The sequence below is a fragment of the Tenrec ecaudatus genome, chromosome 1 (genome assembly GCF_050624435.1).
Source record: "Tenrec ecaudatus isolate mTenEca1 chromosome 1, mTenEca1.hap1, whole genome shotgun sequence".
Lineage (NCBI taxonomy): Eukaryota > Metazoa > Chordata > Mammalia > Afrosoricida > Tenrecidae > Tenrec > Tenrec ecaudatus.
The window spans coordinates 263,390,381-263,395,564 of record NC_134530.1 but is presented as its reverse complement, the minus strand read 5'-3'; the positions used below and the strand labels follow the sequence as shown (position 1 = coordinate 263,395,564).

At 41.2% G+C, this 5,184-nt stretch overlaps 1 pseudogene; it reads left to right on the top strand.

Annotated features, from left to right (window-relative positions):
- Positions 1-1,524: 1,524 nt before the first annotated feature.
- On the top strand, positions 1,525-2,734 carry LOC142437465 (AP-3 complex subunit mu-1-like; annotated as a pseudogene).
- Positions 2,735-5,184: the final 2,450 nt, after the last annotated feature.

Sequence of the window (5,184 nt, the reverse complement as noted above, 5' to 3'; positions counted from 1 at the left end):
GGGGGGGCTCATGCAGCTTTTATAACAATCCCTATATATCCATTGTGTCAAGTCAAGCACATTTGTACATTTATTGCCATCATTTTCAAAGCATTTTCTTTTTATCATTTTATTGGGGGCTCATACAGTTCTTATCACAATCTATACATACATCCATGTGTCGAGCATATTTGTACATTTGTTGCCATCATCATTTTCAAAACATTTTCTTTTTATGTGAACCCTTGGTATCAGCTCCTTTTCCCCCACCCCCACCCTCCCTCCCTCATGAACAATGGATGTATGACAGGATGTATGTATGGTTTGTGATAAGAGTTGTACAAGCCCCCAATAAAATGATTTTTAATTATCCATTTCTTCTATGTCTTCATAATTTTGTGTAATTATCTTTTTTATTTCGTTTGTTTCTGTTGTGATGTCACCATTTCATATCTTATTTATTATATTTGCTTTCTTGCCTTCTTTTCCTTTGTTAGGTTTGACAGTGGGGCATTCGTTATTTTAACCCTTTGAAAGAAACGAATTCTTGTCTTGTTGATTTTTTTAAATTTTATTAAGTTATTCTGCTCTAATTTTTATAATGTTTTTCTTCTAGTGACTGAGGGCTTGTTGGTTTTTCTTTTTCTTTTGAGATGAGCTTGTTTGCCACTAAAGCCTGCAAGTCTATTTCAGTTTTATTTCCTTCCCCTTTGGTAGCCACTCAGACTACTCTTTAGGTTTCAGGGAGCGAGAATCTTTTTTTCTTTTTTTTTTTTTTAAGAAACATACTGTACGTATGTACAGCCCATCTCAAGAAATAAAGCAGTAGCAATATTCTGTTAAACCCTCCATATGTGTGGCTCTCTTTCCCCCTCAACTCTCCTTTATCCCTCCCTCCTCCACATGCTACCTCTCCCTCTTCCTGCTTTGGGGAATACTAGCAGGGGAGTGTCGCTGGTAGTATGCACTGAGTGGGCCACCTTGACCCAGATTTGTGGGTGCATCCTGGAGACTCGGGCCAGGAGCGATGGAATGCTGGGGCATTGAATCCTGTATCTTCACGGCAGAAGGCATGATCTAGAGGCTGCATCATTGAGATCTGATGCAGAGAATCCGCTGCATGCGCTGGATTCTCCCTCAGACACACTTGTAACCTGAGAACTTGAAGTGGAAAATACATGGTGCTGGAGGAAGGAAGAGGAATACAGCTGCGCCAAGACTGTTGAACTGTGGGAGGCAGACAAATATGCTGTTGCTACATCGGTGGCCTGTGTGCTGTATTGAGATGTGTATTATCTGTAAAACCGGTGACTGACACGCTCAATGATTATTCCTGTAAATTTTCCCTGACATTTAACACCCATTGTTTGCGTAAATAGTGTCCAGCCATAAAAAGATTGATTCTGTACAAGTGAATAATTCAGGTACAGTGCTATGGAGTAGCCTACATGGGCCCAACATCCCCCTTTCGATGGGCTTTGAAAACTTAGTACCAGAGGGAGGGGACCCGGCGCCGAATCACGAACGGGCCCAGGTATCCGGGAAATGATCCACAGCTTATTTCTCATAAACTGTTCCGGTGACATATTTTTAGAGAAACACTGGAAGAGTGTTGTAAGCCAGCCTGTCTGTGATTATGTCTTTGAAGCTCAGGAGAAAGCCACTGATATTGACAATGTACCACCCGTCGCTTCAACACCTCACCACTACCTCATCCGCATCTACCGGGATAAGCTCTTCTCTGTGTCTGTCATACAGACTGAAGTGCCACCTCTCTTTGTCATTGGATTCCTACATAGAGTTGCTGACACTTTTCAGGACTATTTTGGTGAGTGCTCAGAGGCTGCAATTCAGAGTAATGTGGTCATAGTGTATGAGCTCTTGGAAGAAATGTTAGACAATGGATTTCAACTGGCTACTGAATCCAACATTTTGAAAGAACTATTACAGGCAGTAGTAATGTTGGGGACAGACGCCCCACTGGACAGTTGTCCAACACTCCATGGAGGCGAGCAGAAGTAAAGTGCACAAACAACGAAGCCTATGTTGATGCTACTGAAGAGATAGATGCAATTATAGATAAATCAGGGTCTACCGTCTTTGCAGACATTCAGGGGGTCATTGATGCTTGAATTAAACTCTCTGGAGTGCCTGACCTCTCTCTCTCTCTCTTATGAGCCCCAGACTTCTGGATGATGTCAGTTTCCACCCTTGCATCCGGTTTAAGCGTTGGGAATCTGAAAGAGCTTTGTCATTTATTCCTCCAGATAGAAATTTCTGACTCATATCGTATCGAGTTAGCTCACAAAATCTAGTGGCACTTCCAGGATATGTGAAACACAGGACCAGCTTTAAGGAGAGTCGCTCCCGTGGCTGATTTGATATCACAACTGGACCACGGCAGACTATGGGGAACTATTGAAGGACTCACAGTGACGGTCTGCATGCCGAAAGTTTTGCTGAATATGAACCTGACACCAACACTTACACATTTGGCCCTGTCACCAAGGCACTAACATGGGATGTGGGGGAAATTACTCCACAAAAGCTCCCAAGTCTTAACGGGCTGGTGAATTTGCAGTCTGGAGCACCCAAGCCAGAAGAGAATCCAAGCCTGAACATACAATTTAAGATCCAGCAGCTTGCAATTTCAGGTTTAAAGGTAAACCGCTTGGACATGTGCGGGGAGAACTACAAGCCATTTAAAGGAGTCAAATATGTCACAGAAGCTGGAAAGTTCCAAGTGAGAACATGAGAAGAGACCAAAATTCCTCACAATCAGTTTGTTTCCAAGTGTCATTGCCGTATGTTACTATTAGGTACCAAGTGGGTGGGAATTCATACTCGAGTTAAAGCATTTGGGTTGAGCTACACAACTCATAACAAAGTAGCTTAGTAATCAAGGTAAAATTCTTAAGGAGCTTTAAGCTAAGGAAATTTTTCTAATGACTTTGCTTCTTTTGTATCTTTTCATTAAGATTCTGGGCAGTGATTTCTTCTATAGGGGGTTATTAGCAGGATGCTGCACATTGTAATGGTAAAGGCAGAAGGTTATAGGGGTAACCTCTCTTCTAAAAAAGTGAACTGAGAAAAAATTTTTTAACAAAAAAAGAAAAGTAACAATAAAGAAAAAAAAAAGAAAGAAGTGAACTGGTCTCAGCCAGCAGGAGCTGTCTAAATCTGTGATGTTCCATGTCAGGTGCAGCCTAATATGAAGCTTGCCCTTGCCCACCCCAAATTAGCATTTGTTCCAAAATAGAGGAAGATTCTTCCACCCTGTCCCCGACCCGAAGAAGTTACAGAAAACTGCCTCTTCCAAGTGTTTGCCTTTTCAGCTTTTCACTTGTACCATGAAGCAAGCACTGTAGCAAAGGCCACATCCACACGGCCTGGCGGGGAACACTACTATTCCCTGTTCCACTCTCACTGTACTTGGTATTGTGTTTTTCTATAACTAAGGCTTTTCTGTAAGATTCGGATTTACAGAGACCTTCCTGTAGTAAGTATGATCTCGATGTTGTACCGCTGATTCAGTTGTTAAACTGCACAGTCGAAATCATGTGGGTCAGAGGGGTGAATGCCTCATTAAAGTACTGAAAGAGACATTACTTCTGCTTTTAGGAAGTGATTGCCAGCCCAGGCACTTAAGTTCTGAAGCAAATTAAAGTAGTAAGAGAAGCAAGCCAAGACGTTTGCCATCTTCGTGTTTAAAAAAAGTGTGCCCACATCATGTAAACAACCATGATTAACCTAAATGCCTCTTCCCTGCTTTAGCAAAAGGAGAGAAATGTGCTTGTCTCGCTAGGCTTTTTTTTTTAATCTTTTATATTTTTGCTCAAGGTTTTGCCTTTGCCTGTGTCCCTGGCAGGAGCTCCTTTTTCCTATTACATGGTTCTCATGGAAAACTCTCAATGGATTACGATTCAAACTCTTTCATGAAACTATTGTTATAAATTGTCACTAAAGTACTTGCTGTCTCTATTGTGTATGAAAGAGTGGCCTGTTGAGGCAGAAAAGATCCTCAATTATTGACTAATTTGATCATTGTGGTTCACTAGTCAATCAAAGGTTGAAGTATTTTGTCACTCAACCCCCGCCTGGAAGTAATTGCCTAGTTAATGTGTCTCCTTAGACATAGGAATGGAGAAAAGCTGAAGAGTGTTTATTCTTCACATTTCCTTCTTGCCCTTATTATACTTCTTTTCCTGTGACTCCATTTTGTTTCATTATCAGCCACAGAAAGCCCCTCTTCCTCTCCCATTTCTGCTGTCAAGGGCTAGTGGTTGGTGTAATGTAGGGAACCCACTAGACAGCAGCATTCTTCTTACCTTTACTTGCCGGGAACGCCCAACTTGTCTTCCATCTCACGTAAAGGGTCAGTGTTTACAGCTCCTAAATTTCTAAGGTAACCAATCTCAAGAGTGGCAACTAAAATCAAACTGTTGCTAAATAGCTTAACATTGGCTACCCAGTTCATCTGCTTGATGCTCAGCATCTTCCTTTTCAGAGTTCTTTTTCTTTATGCAGAATCTAATCTGAACCATATATGCCCGGACTGTTCAATGTTCCTCTTACACTGTTTTCTTGTAGATGATGATGATGATGTGCCAAGAGTCCCTTGTCTCTAGAAATTTCTATCCCAAATAGACTTTCCTTTTGCAATTAAATTATTGTATTTATTCACTTGGTAAAATACAGTAAATTTTTCTCTAGCTCTGCCTATACTGTCAACAAAAAAGATAAAGCAAAAAACAAATTAGTACCAGGGGCTAATCAAAGACAATGTTAATGGAAAATCCTTATGCCTCGGGGGGATGATCAATAGGACTCTACTATAAATTAACAAGGAGGTTTTGAAGGGGAGCCAAAGGCAGATTAAAAAAATAACAACAACAACAACATGCATCCAGGAATGGGTTTGGGGCTCACACTAAATCCTAACTACCATTTAAGAACAATCAGTTTTTCGGGGAGGGCGGGGGAGGGAGAAAAAGGAAAATGAGCTGATTCCAGGAACCCAAGTGGAAGGCGAATTCTGAGAATGACGAGGGCAACGAATGTATAAGGGTGCTTTACTCAATTGATGTATGCATGGATTGTGATAAGAGTTGTATGAGCCCCAATAAAATGATTTATTAAAAAAAAAGAAAGAACAATCCGTTTTTACATCATGGCCCAGCCCAACAATGGGCTCGAACCACATTT